The sequence below is a fragment of the Colobus angolensis genome, unplaced genomic scaffold, assembly GCF_000951035.1.
Source record: "Colobus angolensis palliatus isolate OR3802 unplaced genomic scaffold, Cang.pa_1.0 Scaffold41, whole genome shotgun sequence".
NCBI lineage: Eukaryota > Metazoa > Chordata > Mammalia > Primates > Cercopithecidae > Colobus > Colobus angolensis.
In genome coordinates, this window is record NW_012117488.1 from 16307752 (window position 1) to 16326010 (window position 18259).

Here is an 18259-nt window from a genome sequence, read left to right on the forward strand (position 1 = left end):
AAGAAAGAAAGAAAGAAAAACTTTAAAGTTAGCTGGGTGGTGGCATGTGCCTGTAGTACCAGCTACTTGCGAGGCTAAGGTGGAAGGATCACTTGAGCAATGGGAGTTCAAGGTTGCAGCGAGCTATCATGGTAACACTGTACTCTAGCTTGGTTGATGGAGTGAGACTCTGTCTCAAATGTAAATAAGTAAATAAAACAGATTCCAAAGTCTTCCCAATGGTCATTTAAGGTCCCTTACAATTCCATGTGGCCTGTTCATCACACTTTACTCACCAGTCCCTCAAACCCCATTCTCTGCCCATGAACCATTTTTGTACATATGGTGAAATAATTCCCTAGCACAATTTGCTAAAAAATGGATATTTCCCTCTGGTTTGTAATATCTCTACCATCACATATCGGGTTTCCAAATTGATGGATCTGTTTCTGATCCTTTGTTCTAACTGATAACTTCCCAGTACTAAATTATTTTAATATTATGGGCTTGAAATACGTCTTAATATATGATGGACTAACAGCCCCACAAAGATCTTCCTTTTAAGAATATTCTGTGGGCCTTTTTGTGTCTACACAAATTTTAAATAGTTGGTCTAATTCTACCAAAGCTCCCACTGGGATACTGAGGGGAATAATAATGAATATGTACATTCATTTGGATGAAAATTAACATTTTTAAAATGTTAAATCTTCCCGTCTTCAAACATGTTCTGCTTCTCCATTTGTTTTAGCTATTGTTTAATACCATTCAATAGAATTTAAAACTTTCTCCACAAATATTATGTGCATATTTTGTTAGGACTAGGACTCCACCCCCACCCCCAACCCTTGCCAGTCAAGTGAGTCTGCTTAAAGCTTTGCTTTCATATTTACAGAATCTACATTTTTCTTCATATTCCTTATTTACTTAATTGATAATAAACTTGAAAATTTGTACTTGCCTAGTTGGCAATATTTCATTGATTTCTCCTTAATTTGAGTCTCTACAAATCGAGGAGAAACATTTAAACATTTCTCCAAAGTCCTTTCCAAATGAGTCTTTGAGTGATAAACATTTAGAGCTGTAGAATATCTAAAAATTGTCTTATCTCACATTTGCATTTAAATAAAAGCTCAGCTAAATTAAAAAAAATAATAATTCTAGGTTTGAATTATTTTCCTCTACACTGTGAAACTATTATTCCATTTCCCTCTTTGTTAAATGTGGCTGTTGAAAGTCTGATGACAATATGATGCTTGCATTAGAAAAATACAGACAGACTAAGGGGGGAAATGGGCAAGAGACCTGAACAAGCAACCTAGAAAAGATGACACCCAATGGTAAACAACCTTATGAAAATGGGCACAATCTCTTTAATTAATAGAATAATGCAAATCAGAATCATAATTTAATACTACAATAACACTCTACATCCTCAAGAATGGTTACATTAAAAGACTGATGATGCAGAATGTAACTGTTGTGATACAACTCTGTACAATGACAATCACTGCTTTTTCACAATCTACAGAAATGAGTACACATGTGCAACAAAAGACACAAACAAGAATGTGTCAGAATTACTTATAATAGCTCTGAGCTGGAAAGTTGCACAAAGAACATCAACCACAGAATGGAACAATGTGACTATGGGACATTTCAACTGATAGAACACTATCCAGCACAAAAAAGAAGGAATAGTAAAAACAACTGTCACGAACATAATGTTAAGCAAAAGAAAAAACAAATATGAAAGTATTTGTAAAGTTAAAAAATAGACCTAAATGCAAAACCTGAATATGCATACAGCTTAGAGTTGTGGTTGCTTGGGGGAAGGATTGGGGGCAGGAGGAGTGCTCTACATACATTCTTTCTTGAACTTGGTGATTGTTTCAAGGTCATTTTCTTTGTAAAAATGTATTGAGCTCAACATTTATGAACATATTGTTCATTAAATTAATGTATAGCTTCCATATATATATATTGTTCATTTGTATAATTGTTCATTGAACAATTGTATATATGGATGTTGCACATTACTTTTAAAAACTCAAAAAAAAATAAGAGATACTCCAAGGTTCCCAATAACTCTGAGGACGCAACTAAATTAATGATAATTCTAGTCTAAATATTGGGTTTTAATTTTTTTTAAAAAGTTGTTAACATGAAAAAGATAAAAAATAAAAGGTGAGATGTTCACTAAAAAAAGTGATACTCATTTCTAGGTAAACTCTCTTTTTATTTTGAAATCTTAGATAGTCTCTTTGATTTGCATTTTCTTAAATTATTCCACAATGTGTTTTAAGTACATATTTTTCTTTCATTTTTCTTACAAATGAAATGTCTGTATGATCTTTTAATGTGAGTTCTTGCATAATTTTTTAAATCTGAGAATTCTTAGTCATTTTTAAAATTTTTTTTTAGTGTATTGTTTTTGTCATCTGCTTTTGGAAGTATTGTTAATGATGTTGCTCATTTCATTCATCACCTTTCTTTCAGAGAACTTGAACTTCATACTTGTCTTAGAAGCATTTCATGACTGTTTTTATTACCTTGGGACTGTCATCTGCCTGAGTTTGTGGTGTCAGCCAAGGTATTCCGGGTTTGTAATTCTCAGGCTGAGTTTGAAGACAGGCTGGGGCATGCCCTGCTCATTTTCATTATCTAAAAGTATCTTATTCATGTATTTGTTTTCTTGTTTTGGTATGTGCCCCTCATTAGAAAGTAAACCCCATGAGAGAGTGAAATTTGTCTATCCCCAGTTATAGGTATTATTCCAAAAGTAATGTCTGACATAGGCTACACACTCAAGAAATGTGTATTTTGTGAATGAATATGTAAATGATTCCCTGTACCAGCAAAAACAAGCTAGGTTATACCGTAGAAACAACCAACCTCAAAAATCTTCATACTTAACACATGCTTATCCTGGGGTCCCTTTGGGGCTTTGCTCTACCCCTCACTCATGTACATGGCCAGTGGAGCCCCTGCCGCCAAGAACGTTGTTGTACAGAATAGAACAGAAAGGTGCAAGGCCAGCTCAGAAAGGCAAACAGGCCAGATCAGGTGATCTTCAAAAGCCAAGGTATAGGCTTTGGAGTTGATTCTCAACGCGAGAGAATCTAATGGAGAATTTTAGAAATGGGAGTGAGAAGGTCTGATTCAGTAAGTTACTCCGACTACTGTGTAGAGAATGGCTTCTCAGGCGGGTTGGGAGCGGGGACTAGAGTAGAATCAGAGAGACCACTAAGGCTCTAGCAGCATTGCAGGTGAGAGATTATGATGGCTTAGAGACAAGGGTGGGAGTAGAAGATGATAGACAAAAGCAGGCAAGTTAAGGATGTGCCCTAAAAGTAGAGTTGACACAACTTGGTGTGGATTGAAAATAGGGAGTGAGGGGAATAAAAGGAGTCAAAAATTACATGTAGGTTCTTGGCCTGAGCAACTGGGTGGATGCTGGAATAGTTTGCTGGTGAGGGGCAAACCGGGAATATGTTTGTAGGAAGAAGTTGATAATTCTGTTTTGAACACCAGGGTGACAGCCTGGTAGTCATTTAAATATAGAAGTCAGACAACCAGTGGAGGACAAGATAGAAGTAATAGATTCAGGATTCATTATCATATAGATGATAGTTACATCAATGAGACTTGTTAAGATTATCTAGGGAAGAAATGAAGCTATAGAAGAGAAGAAAGCTGGGGTTATGACTGACTTGGATATTGAAAGAGGAAAAGGAGAGAACAAAGAGGACTAGGAAGAAGTAGCTATGAAAGTGGGAGGAAGAGAGTGATGTCAAGAGCAGACGGCGTTTCATGAAACAGGAACCATTTAAGTGTTTTGAAAGATACATAGAAGTCAAATAAGAAAAGGAAAAAAAAAAAAATGGCCATTGGCAACTTTGGAAAGAGCAGTTTCAAAGGATGATGATGAGGCCAGAAACCTGACTGGAGAGGGCTGATTGAGTGCTGGAATCATGTGAGATGTGGAGATCTGTTATAGAAAATTCTTTCAAGCAGTGTTTCTGTAAAGGGGAAGGGAGGAATTGGACAGAACTGCTGAATGCACTTTCTTTTCTCCTGTCGTCATGGAAGAAATCAAGAGATTGACTCAAGGGAAATAATAGAGAAAAGACAAAAGTCAATATAACAGGAAATTTTCACAAAAATAGGCAAAAGTAATAAAATAGCCAGTTTTTCTTTTTTAGGTACAAATTTGTGGTTTATTGAGAAAAGAGTTTTTATCTCTGTTTAGCAAAAGAGCTGAAAAATGACTTACATAACCAGATTTGAGGATTCATGCATTATTTTCCACTGCTACTAAAATACTATAAGTAATTTTCACTTATGCATAGAAAGACCTAGTGAGATGACTATATTCTTGTAATTTAAAAATTATCACATGCCAATAAAACTATTAAATTATCATTTTAGGCCATGAAAATGAATAATTTAAAGGCTAGGAGGAAAGCTTTCACTTTAATAAGTTCATAAAGTGTCAAACTTTGCAATTTATTATAGATTCTCTAGCTAATTTGCTATAATTAATTTGAATGGAAAATATTTCATTGCCTAAATATCCTGTTTATATATTCCTTTCTAATGATGAAACAAAAGGCCTAATTTGTTAAAGATGTTCTTTAATTGATTCTAAAGGGAATACTTAGAATATAATTTGCTGACTAGCTTTGTACAATTTCTGGTTCCTACTGCACAATGACGTCCATAATTTTATAATGACAAAACAGTATAATCATATAATGATGTGGTTCCCAAGCACCAGAGTTCCCAGTTAATTTTCACTATCACTTCTGTGGTTTCATAGAAATAAACTGGTATTAAGGTATGTGTACTCTAGGCCTTCCTTAGCCATTAAACAGTACAACCTGGAGTTTCTTTTCTTTTTAGTTTGTTTAAAAACAAATATTTAATTTCTAAAGGTGGAGTTAAGAACAGGTTCTTCTGGAAGGTAGGCACTTCCATCAAGAACCCAGATCTAGAAATACACACACACACACACTTACAGCAAGATGTACTGCCATTCACTGCCAAATACTGGACCATTTGGGGAGAGAGAAAGGTCCCCTGATTCAAGGGAGAGGAAGGCTTACAGATCTCTTCTCTTGGTACCAAGAATGATGCACATTTTGAGATATTAAGGGGACAGGAGAGAGAGACTGAATTTGTCTGAAAAGGGGACAGACAGAAATTTTACCAGGCATCTTTTTGCATGGTGCCAGCTGGGTAGTGTCTTGTCCAGCCACTTGTTGGCTGTGCTGTACATGCACACATGCCCACACACACACACATTCATCAATCCCCTCATTCATATCCTTATTCAAAAATAGCAGTTGTGCCTAAATTTCACCTACTACATTACAATTAAATTGCATTTTCTTATTAGTAATTTGGGGCTTGTATATCTTCATAACTTAGAGGAGAATCTGGAAGCAAAGCAGGTCCCAGAAGGGTTTGTTTAGTTTAGATTCGATTTGTGGAAGTTCACCACTTAGAATTTGCTTGTGTAAATAAGTGACCACATCTGAACATTAGTTTGCTCAATGATAAAAAACAATGATAGAATTAGGAACCACTCAACATCCTTGGCAGGATATTTGTGAGGCTGTCAAAGATAATGCCGATGGCCAGGCTCATGCCTGCAATCTCAGCTACTTGGGAGGCTGAGGCAGGAGAAGAGCTTGAGTCCAGGATTTTGACACCACCCTGGGCAACATAGCAAGACCCAATCTCTAAAAATTAAATTTTTTAAAAAATTAGCCAGTCATGGTGGCATGCAACTGCAGTCCCAGCTACTCAGGAGGCTGAGGCAGAATTACTTGAGCCCAAGAACTGGGGGCACTCCAGCCTAGGCAACAGAGCAAGACCCTGTATTTTAAACAAAAAGATAATGTCTATAAAGGCTCTTAGGTAAGTTCATACTAACTTACCAAGAGAAGGCAACTTTAAGGCTGCTTCTTTTTTTATTTTTTGAGACAGAGTCTTGTCCTGTCCCCAGGCTGGAGTACAGTGGCGCGATCTCGGCTCACTGCAACCTCCACCTCCGAGGTTCAAGCAATTTTCCTGTCTCAACCTCCCGAGTAGCTGGGACTTGCTTGGATGGTTTCACTCTCATGTTATCTCAAGTGTGCCACCATGCCCGGCTAATTTTTTCATATTTTTAGTAGAGATGGAGTTTCAGTGTGTTGGCCAGGATGGTCTTCATCTCCTGACCTCACGATCCACCTACCTCAGCCTCCCAAAGTGCTGGGATTACAGGCGTGAGCCACTGTACCCGGCCAAGGCTGCTTCTTTTTCAGTGTTCAAACATTAAAATTCTAATCATATCGGGTATTTGTTCCAATACAACCCCTGTGGAGTGTAATATCTCCTAAATTTTAGACTCTCAAAGAGAAGTTTAGTGAGCTGTTCCTAGAGCCAAAGACTTATCTGTAGCCCTGGAAGTCATGACAGGCAGGACAAATGTGCGCCCATGACATGGTACTGACACTAGGAGGTAAACACCACGTGATGTCATGTGCGCGGAATATAAAATGTGAAAGCCAAATCATTTTTTAACCCTACCTGTCATATGTTAGGCCCTTTATTAATGTGCTCTGCCATGATGGGGTCTTTACTATTAAAGAGGCATGGAAAATTTGGACTAGGTCCAGAGGAGAACATGACAATTATTAATGACTTAGCCAAAGGACCTGTGAAGAAAAGTCAGAGAATCTCAGAACTTTCCAGAGAAGACTTACGTTTATCTTCACAATTTAAAAGTGGGTAATTAAGCATTAGGAAACACAAAACCAAGACAAGCTGTCTAACTGTTAAAGTTGTCAAACATTAGAAGACGTTTCCAAGGGATCATGTGGAATCTTACCTAGAGGTGACTAAGGGTTTGATGGTCTTTTGCTTGGATGGTTTCAATCTCATGTTATCTCAAGTCATGGGCTTAAACTCAGGGACCACTTGAGGCCATTTGCAAAACTGGTGGTCTGGTTTACCTAAAAGAGGTGTTCATTCCCTGTGTCAGGCTTGGAGCTGAAACCGGATTGATAGAAACTGAGATTCTAACTTTTTCATTCTGGTAGCCAAATTATGATTCACTTAACATAACTTGTTGAAATAAAAACCCACCCAGTATAAAAGAAAATGATTTGGATATTCAATTTTCCTTTCCGTTTTCTTCTGAAAGATGCTCTATTTGATGCCCTACACATACTTGCTGTACTTATTCTGAATTCACCCCATACCTCCTTATATCTGAACCTTTTCTTATGTTCTCCTTTCCCCCAAGGGATGGCTTTGTTCACCTTTTCCCCCTGTTGTTAAAATACTATGATTTTATTTTCTACTCCTCAAGGACAATTCAATTGGCATTTCCTCCAAGTAAACTTTCTTAGTTCTCTCTTTCCACCCTGTTGGGACTAATCTTGCTCATTTTCATATATGGGAGTATGGCTTCAATAGCTCTTTGTATCTTTGTTTTACTTCTACTTTTAACAATGGATTATCAATTATTTATTTTCCTTCTTGTCTCGGGATAAAGTTTCTTGAGGACAAGAAAAAGTGATTCATTTTTCTATTCCCCATAGGACCATGCATTTAATAAATTCTCAGGAATTATTCTCCACAATGATTGACATTATAAGCCCTTGTACATTATTTTATTCATAACTGGAATATTCTCTCTTATCCCAAGAAGAGTAATGTGTTTTTCTTCCTTAAAACTCTGCCCGGGACTTATAACTTCAATTACAATTTTCCAAATTAATCTTACTGAGACAATGATTCATATTATTCTAGATTTGAAACCAAAATCTGTGCTGGTTAGCTATTACCAGATAACAAATCATCTCCAAAATGTTGTGACCTAGAATTCTTATGATCTCACAGTTTCTGTGGGTCAGGAATCTAGGCGTGGCCTCACTGGTTCTCTGCTTCATTGTCTGTCACAGGCTGCAATTCAGGTGCTGGCCCAGGGCTTGCAGTTTCATCGGAAGCCTCAACTAGGGAAGGATCACTATGTAGTTGTTAGCAGGATTCAGTCTCTGGAGGGCTGTTGGCTTGGCAGGTAGGTAGGTGCTCCCCGAACCTTGCAACATTGGCCTCTCCAATGTGGCAACTTGCCTCAATGAAGCCACAAAGAGGGAGGATCTCTAGGATCCAGAAGTTGTGCCATGCCATTCCCATCCTATTTACTGGTTCTCAAACCACCTTGGATCATATATTGCTATTTGAGGCTGAGGAAAACCAATTCTTCTCCGTCTGTAATTCACTGTTCCATAATTCTGTAATTTTAGTGCAGAAAGCATGTTTGACAAAAGTCAAGTAAGTTTGGTAAATGCAACAAATTATATATTCCTGGAGAAGTTGCACAAAATGAATACATATATTAAAAGTTCTGTAATTACATTTCCATGGCCAAGATACCTGTTTAACTCCCTTTTCCAGGGTTTTTTAAATGTGCGTGGCAAAGGATCCCTCTGACACCTTGCAAAACTGGTATTCTTTAGAATGCACTCATGTAAATACAGTAATTATTAGGGTGGTGCAAAAGTAATTGCAGTTTTGCCATTACTTTCAATGGTAAAATTGCAGTTACTTTTGCACCAACCTAATAACACAATGATAAGTAATCACGTTTCAGAAAGTACTCAAAACACAGAAAAGCTGAAAGTGCCTGGATGCCATCTTCTTTCATGTAAGCTACCTAGGAGAATGGAACAGAAGACTGAGTGGGATACTTAGAAGCAGGCACTCCTGTGCAAATTCCATAAAGGCAAGTATCTAGTACGCAGTGGTTTGTGTGAGTTCAACGCACAGGTGAATCTAGGCAGGCACGAATCCAGCCAAGGAGTTACATTATGAGTCTTGTTCATGTAACTTACTTCAAATGGGTAAATCATCAACATGCCTCTTATAAACCTAGTTGATAACCCTATCACTCTCCTTCCCCTCTAGTCTTAGTAAGGTCAGTGGGTATTGAGGGAGGGAAAGGAAAAAAGAGAGAAGTCAGATTGCAATTATACCACTGTTGCTTATTGTATAGAGAAGTGAAGATCAGGACTGTTTCTCTGATGCAAATAATCCCAAGATAAAATTAGGAAGGGGAGTTGAGGTGGGGGGAAATTGTGCCATCAAGCACTTCTAGCAGAGGACCGAAATGTGTTTCAGACAGCTATGAAACCTGCTGAGCTATGACCAAATGCCCAACAACCACTGATTTTATTCTCTAGTGAGACTTCATCTCTTATTTCTCCAAAGTACAGTATTAATAAATTGTTCTGGAAAACATCAAAGTTATTTGAAAAGGTCCATAATGGCATATTATTTCTTTATGCAAAATGACTGTTTAACAAGATTGCCTCCTTGAACTTTTCACATGAATAGGAAAGCCAATCTCATTTGCTAATGGAGGCTTTACGGCAGATCCTTTCCTTGCCCTTGTCTCTCTTTACCATTATTTTATGGATAATAATTTACAATTTGTGTAAGCTATGGGGAAAAATACCCTAGAGCATAGGGTGACATTCTCAGAGCTGCCATATGGTGTGGGCATCCCAAAGGTACATTTTAAGGAAGCCAGCCCTGGTGTTGGCAGCTTGAAGGGAGGTGGAGAAGGGCAGGTGATATTTGCCACTGAGGCGAGACCAAGACTACTTTCCCAGCCTCTGCTCAAGAAATGCCACTCGTAAGACAGTTCACATCGGTTCTTGTTAAGAAGACAATGAATTCCTAAGGAAAGAATTGTACCCTTTGTACCCATGATTTCAGCACAGTGAGGATGATGTGGGTAATTAGGCTGTTGATGCTGCTATTGATTATTCAAGTGAATAGGAGAATAGGCAGGATGAGAGAATGAACAGTGGAAATACCTGAGTGAGAAGAAATGTGCCAGATGGAAGCTCACACAGCACTCAGATACAACCCACCCAAGGATGGGCATCGGGCAGGAACCGGCTGCTCTTTCTGGAGTTTGGCCTCCTTAGAAACCTCTCTGTTGACATCATAGGAAATGTTAAATGTTCTCTATTCGGGGAACTCCTGTGCAGTCTTATGTTAGATGGATGAATTCCCTCTGGGCAGCAAACAAAGATGTTTTCAATTGCTTTTCAGAGGGGAAAGAGAAGGAGGTTGTAGGAGGCAGTACAGGTTCCCTGGATAGGAAGAGGAGAAACAAAAGGAGAATTGAATTGCATAGGCCATCATAAGACAGGAAAATAGGAGAAGAACGCTAAGAGGTTATGGAACTTAATTTGTTTTCAAAAGCTGTGTTGTGAGTATTTAAATGATCTTTGGGATATAATTTTGGGGGAAGTATATAACACAAAAGATTGGTAATTTATTTTGGTTTTGGTTCTTCTAGGCACAAGTACAGAGTAACTAAAAACAACATTTGGAGTCAAGGAAGGGGTTACACATTTATTAGTTTGTTAAGATTTTCACTGGGATAAGAAAGAGTAATTACTTCTGCTATAAAACTCACTTTTATTCATGAATGAGTACAAAGGTATTGGGGGGAAAAACAATTTTAATGATGTTGACTCTGACTTTGCCCACATTAGAATAACTGTTATTTAACCTCTCACTTACCAGGCTCCTTGACTCTATGTTCAATACAGCCCTTTCCAGCAGAGACCACTCTGTGACTGTGAGGAATTATAGGACTTCTGAGACTTCCTTGGGAAGGAGCCAAAGAGACAGAACATGTTTCTTTGCCACAATTTATTTTAGAGGATTTGATGCTTCTTCAAGATTAGCATGATGTAAGAATGCCAAATCAAAAAAAAAAAAAAAATCAGAAAGCAAAAGATGTCTTTCCTTCTTCAATCAACCTTTATCCTGTGTCCTTGAATTAAGAATTAAAACAGAAAATGGACAGGCTTGAGAAACCCTGAGTGGTGTGTATGTGTGTGTGCATGTGTGTGTGTACAGCCAGTAGGAACTTTCTAGCAGACAGAAAAGACTGGATGTACCCAATGGTGATGAGGAAATCCATCAGAATGTCTGGTACCATCAAGTGATGATCAAGATGATTGTGTATCTGCATCAAAAAGGCTAATCTCCATGTGATTAACCAGGTAGATGAATGTTGACTGAGATTTATTCATCAAAACAACAAAATCACCAGGCATGATTTTTGAATTGTGTTTATCTATTATTATCATCAAAAAGTACCAAATCATCCATCCTATTGGTCAGAACAATCATTCAAGTTAATTCAAATATTTATTCAGCACCTCCTATGTGCAAGGCTTTGTAATAACCAACCACTGTGAATAATGTAAAACCAAAGAAGACTTACTTGCTTCTAGTTGTGAAAAATGTATGAATATTCTACCAGATGAGAACTTTAAAGTATTATTCCCATGGTGGGACTACCTTGCATTACATGGTAGAGACAGCCCTGAAGAGTTTCTGTGAAAATGGTCACAAACAGGATGACATTTTGAATGCTGTAGAAAAGTCATCACTTTTAACAAAATCATAAGCTGTCTTGTATAAGGTAATGAAAAGGAAAGGCAGAAGAAAGAAAGAGAAAAGAAGAAAAAACTTTTGGGAGTTCTAGTAGTCTGTGTGACTTGCAATTTTTGAATTTTATACTTATTTAAAATAGGGCAGTCTTACCACACAGTGAAATACCATTTTTTAAACAAACAGCATAATATATCCAAACTTTTTATAGAAAATATGTAACATAAACATTGCCTTTTCACAAATGGCAAAGAACAAACAATCAAAAATGCCCCCTTACAGTGTTTACTACAAAGACACCTCATAAAAAGCAAAAAAGATTCCTCTCTCTGGAAGATAATTTGTAGTGCATGGTGTTGTAAAGAAAATTTCCACTACTTTGCCCATTTAAAGAAAATGCCTTTTGTTCATTATGTTGGTCAGTGCTTTCATCCGGTACTGTTAACAAGATAAAGACATCAGGATACATTTACATTCTTGTCTTAAGAAACGATGTTTGCTTTAAAAATATTTTTTCTTATAAAACAAATGTGGAAACATTAAAAATGTAATTTAAATGATCTTTCTTTGCAGTAATCTAATAATGTAGTTCCTTGACATAATGCTGATTTATATTGTTACAGGCTTTAAAAAAGACATAGAGAGCCAGCAAACATTTTTTGGCTTCAGTTGATGTGTATATATATATATATATATATATATATATATATATGTATACAGACATGAAGGTTCATGAAAAAGTTTTAATGGGAAAAAATATTAGAAGACTTTCTTTTCATTTATTCTGATGGGTTGTGAATGTCAAAGAGAGATCAATCCACAGAGGCCAGTAAAGTTAGGAGTAATTTAATTAGGGTTGTCTTGATCTGAAATATCATCTAATCTACTTATTGCTAGTGGGGAAATATGCATATCTCTCTCTATTTTCAAAAGTGATTATGTATTTTTATAACCTGCAAAGAATTATACCACAAACTCCATGAAGAAGACAGCCATGTAGAAAAATTAAACTGTCCATATCTATTGCCACACTCAGTATTTCTTAAAATAATAATGACATTTTTCTTTCTCTGAAAAACTATATATCCTAACAACCACAAAAGGTCAGTGAAGAAGCGTTTAAGTACCTCTCCTTGCTGCTTAAAGGAAGCCAACTTATCACATCCACACAGATGATATTGTGTGGTCTTTGGGTCTCTCCAGGTAGGTTAAATTTCAGTGATGTATCACTTGCTGTTGTCATAGGAACCACTATGTAGGAGAGAGGCCAACGTGATTCACCATCCCTAATGACCCTACCCAGGGCAATCCAAAAGATGAGAACTTATATCAATGAAATTTACAGGATGCACAGCTGAATGGAGAACTTGGGGCTTCCCTGAAGCTTGCTGGTGCACCATAGCAATAAGGCAAAGCAAAGCTCTCATTTGCCGTGTCCACAGGACCAAATGTGAGTGGCAGCCCTAAATGACTGTGACAGTCACCTGGGTGTCTCAGCCCTGAGGCTATGCAAATATGGTGGACCAAATGCATCTGCCTGTTACTCCATCTGAGAGTCCCAAACGCTACTGGTAGGAGGACACTGTGAAATGGCTTCTTCTTTATGTTTCTGACAGAAGCCCTTATAATTTTTTCCCCTCAGCTTTCGTTGTAGACACCAAATCCACAGAGAAGCTGATAAGAGAAATTATAATTAACAATTAATAAATAAGGCTCCTTCGCAAGGAAAATCCCTTATTCCCAAAGGCTTCTAGATGCTTTAGTGACTAATTGCAGAAGCAGTTCTGTCACCTGTGACCTTACATTGAGACCTCTCATTATAAGGAAGGCTTCACAAAGTTAGTCAATTTGTTCCAGGAAAATAGAGTTTATGCAAAAATCCTGATTCTGCCTGTAAGAGTTTTCAAAGTGCAGGGATACGTTGCTTAGAGTTCAACTCCAAATGAGGTTGGAGGTTTTTGTTAAATTATCTCCATTTTATTGTTTTCCTAAAATTTGGAATCCTCTAACTGAATATAACATTAGCCTTACTTTTTTGTTTATATTTGTTTTTCATTTTTTTCCAGCCCTATGTGGGCAGAAAGGAAATGAGGGATGGGAAATGAGATCTGGGTTTATTGAATAACAACCTCTCCTTTTTTTTTTTTTTTTTTTTTGAGACAGAGTCTCACTCTGTCACCCAGGCTAGAATGCAGTGGTACAATGTTGGCTCACTGCAACCTCCACCTCTTGGGTTCAAGTGATTCTGCTGCCTCAACCTCCCAAGTAGGTGGGATTACAGGTGCCCACCACCACGCCCAGTTAATTTTTGTATTTTTAATAGAGATGGGGTTTTGCCATATTGGCCAGGCTAGTTTCAGACTCCCAACCTCAGGTGATCCGCCCGCCTCGGCCTCCCAAAGTGCTGGGATTACAGGCATGAGCCACAACGCCCAGCCTGAACAACAGTAAACAACCTTCCGAATGGATCTCACCAGAGACTTTTCTGACAGGTTGGAAGAATGGTCTAACTTCTTGAAATCTGCATTTCTTTCACAGTCCTGAGACCCAAAAGGCCAAGGTTTGTAAAAGTTTAGAAACCTTGTAAAGATGTAGAACTTAAGAAAAAAAAATGAACAAAGAAGACAGCATTTAAATGGCAACAAAGAAAAGAAGCTGTTAAGCATTTCTCATGATTGGCTTCAAATGGAGCAACCAGAGCTGAACAGAACCTGGGGGTTTCATGTTGAGTTCCAGATTGCCATATGGGTTCAGACGCAAGTTAAAGTCAATGAGTTGGCTACTTTTCAAATCAGATACACGACAATTTGGTAGGAACACAGGGGTGGGTTTAAAAAATAGACTTTAATTAAAGATCACCGCATGTTTTCCACAGCTTTCCCGTGTTTAGGATTGGCAAGCCCATGATGAGTCCACACTAATGACCGTGGACGGAAAGAAAAACACTTGTTTCTCATGTTTTTATAACACTATTTATAGACTTCTCTTAGGGTGCTTATAATTTTATGGTAAAAAGATTTTGAGATTTGGCATCTAACAGACCCGGCTTTAAATCTCAGGCCTCTGTTTACTGTGGGACATAGTCAAGCTGTTTAACATCTAAGCATCCCTGGTGTTCCCGTTACCTATTGCTGCACAACAAAGAAACCACACCAAAACCTGGAGATAAGACAACAACTATTTCATTATGTTCATGGATTCTGAAGATCAGGAATTCAGTCAGGCCACAGAGAGGATGGCTTGTCTCTGCCTTGTAGTGTCTGCGGCCTCAGTTGGAAAGAGGAAATATACAAGGTGTTGGAATCACCTGCAGGCTTTACCTCTCACGTGTCTGGCACCTGGGTTGGGTTGAATTCAATGGAAGGCTAGCTCAGCTAGCACTGTCACCAGCAGCATCTAGGGATGCCCAGGCTCCCTCACACCACGACAGCCTCAAGGCATCCAACCTCTCCCATGATGTTCTAGGAGCAAATGGCCTAACGACCTACATAGAAGATGCATGGTCTTTTAAGACACCCTTGTGTTCACTTAGTGTGACATATGTTATACTCTGCTGATATGCTGTACCCTACTGATCAAAGCAGTCAGAAACCTGCCCAGAAGCAACGGGAGAGAATACAGACTCCACCTCTCAAAGGGAGTATCAAAAAAATGTGTGGCCAAGTTTTAAAACCACCAATACGACAACCTTATAGGAATGCTGTGAGAATTAAATAGAAAAAAAATCCGTAAAACACTATTGTAGGGCCAGGGAACATGGGAGGCACACTCAGCTAAACATTTACTGGTCTGTTGTCAGTTACAGGCCTCAGATTATAAATTAATGTACTTTTGGGAATCTTATAGGGGGCAATAATCCCTAAGGTAGTTTATTAAGGAATATTGTTTATGCCCCAAAGCACTTAAAGAAGGTGCTTTGGAATTGCTGACAAATTATAATTTGGACATTGATATTGATAAATGTGCCAAAGCAATGATTTAATCTCATGAATATATAACTGCACAATTATCTTCTAAAGCACTGGACTCTCTTATTGTTGCTTATCAGCATCATTTACTTAGAGTCTTGAGATCACAACTTTTCCTTACGTTTTTTTGGTCATTGTTGTTAAATCCACACTGCCTGACATGGTGCAAACCAATGAAAGAAGAGGTTAGACATGGGAATGTTGCCGGCCAAAATGAGTTTGCACAGCTGTGAGCAATAAAATACAGCCGCCATGGCAACCCTCTCCCGCGTCCCGATAACACATCTGAAATGAGGTTATTAGAATTATTAATTCACATTAGTGGCTATTAAAATTACTACCTGCAGATCTGCCATCTGAAAACCTTTTTTGTGTGTGTCAGAAGAAGTCCCTGTTTCCAAAGGGATCTGGATACTTAAATAGATGCAATCTATTGTGCAAAGGCATTCGAGGAAGACCAGCAGATAATAAAGCTCATGGTGAGATTGGGAGAGCCATCTTGTGAAGCAAAAAAAAAAAGAAAGAAAAAAGAAAAGTAAGAAAGCAAATGTAACACTTTGTTCTTGTGCTGATGGCAAAAGACCAACCAGACTCTGATGGTAGAAACGGTAACTGGACACCCCCGTATTCCCTGGAAGGTATTACTTAAAATCCAACTCAGTGTGGGCTGTTCCATGAAATTCTAAGTGGCCTGTAAAATATTCTACCTTTGTGAGACATAAACAAAATCAGGAGAAATCAGCCAAAAATGGAAGCCATTTGTAAGAAGGTTGTGGGGATTCTCAGAGAGCCCATGGAGACTTGGCTAACTCCCTTCCTTCTATCCCGCATTAACTCAACTCCAAAAGCAGATGCCTGCTGTTTTCAGCAAAAGAAGAAACCCCATTATAAAGAGGCCATGGCAGGAATTAATCAGGGGAGGCAGCTACACAGCTGAGAAAGAACATTTTATTTATGGAAATGAGCAGGAAAACACACACATACATAAGGGAAAGAAAACGTATAGGTATAGACAAGTAACTACGGCAGTGAGGCCGGAGTCACCTCTCCTTCCTCCAGCCTACCAGTGTCGTGTGTGGGTGGGGAGTGGGCATCCTCCAGAGCATTTTCTTGGGCACAACAGTCCCCTCATTTGTCTGCAGCAGGAAGGAACCTGATCTGTCACACACAGGGTCAAAGAAATAGGATGCACGTGTAAGAGGACCACTGCCCATTTTGAATTTTATTCATGTGAGTAAGAGGAAGACACTCCACATTTCTGCCTTTTTGAGCCAACTCCTCTGACTTCTTTACCCACTCAAAGGCCCAGGGGCCTCTGCCATGGGCCCAGGCATACTGGTCACCAGCTACCAGTCCCAGCTTTCCTGCACACTGCCAAAAAAAAGGGAGTATTTTATCACCTTTGAGCAAAGCACCAGTTACCGATTGCCAGGGTTCTAGCTAGCCTGTGCTGAGTCCGGCAGAAGCAGGTGAGGGAGTTGAGATGACCACGTAGAGCCCTGCTGTGCTATGGGCATCTCCAGCGACCTCATTCCCAACCAGAACTTCACACACACCATCCGCGGAGGACTTGGGTGTCGCTTCTAAGTTCTCAGGGTAGGCTGAGTCATACTATTCAGAAGTCAGAATGCTGAAATTGCTGGGACATTCCTATGGTTTGTGGGAAGACTTGATAATATATTTGAAATCAAGTGTGGCTTAGAAAACCAGAAGGTATGTTTGCCCAAAGAGATCACATACAGAGACCTTCCCAAATAGGAGATGATCCTCAGGGAATCGTTACCTCCCACCCAAAGAGAGAGTCTCCATGAGATTTTCTAGGAATAGATGCCAGATCTTTCCTCTCTGCAGAGTATGTGGCCCTATAATTCAACTCCATTTAAAATTCCACTCCACCCAGTAATTAGCTATTGAGTACTTTCTTCATCCCAGTCCGATGCTACCTGTCCCGGAGGAAAAAAAAATGTTTCATAAAAGGCAATTGTTTTTAGTATTTTGAAATCATAATCCCTGAAAATCCTTACCTCCTGGCAAAAATGCCACACCTCTTATGGAACAATATTAAAAAAGATTTTTGAGAGGATTAGCTGCTGAAATATTTGGGCATTAAGATGACTCGATCCTTCATTTGGTTTAATTTTCAAAGTTATCTGGCTTTCTTAATGACTTAAAAATAATGATTTTTCTTGCTGCTTACAAAGTAATTCAAATTTAAAATAAGGCCACAGCATGAAAGTAGAAAATGAACACTATTCAAGAAGTCACCACTTGTCAGAACCTCCTCGAGTCTTTTTCCCTGTATATATGTGGAGAAGGTGACAGAGGAAAGGGAGTGGAGGTTAATGGAGGTAAACAGATTTATTTCTCTTGATGATCTTCGAATCTTTCTTTCTCTCTGGATCAGTATCTGTGACATTTATTTAGATTCCAGCATCCCCAGGCCCCCACCATGAGACCCAAATAGTTCTTTTCTTGAATCTCAGAAATGTTTGATGCAGCTTCAACAATAGGTTTGTGCATTTGTGCCTCTTGAAGCTGTCTATTATGTTCACTTCTAGATTATTGATCATTTTATTTATCAATTCCTGCTCGTATGAACCTCTAGTCCTAGTACACAAATCAGAATCAGGAGTTCCCTTCCTATGGAATCTTCTTGCATCGATTCTGCCTTTAGCTGATGATAAGAATAGGATAGGGGTTGCCTTTGTTTCTCCAGGAAAAAGGAGAGGTAGCCCCGGCCATCTGGGTGTCATTTACTCCAAACATTTACCTCTGGTTTCCTAGATATTTCCTCATTTTCTTTCTTCCTTCCTTCCTTCCTTCCTTCCTTCCTT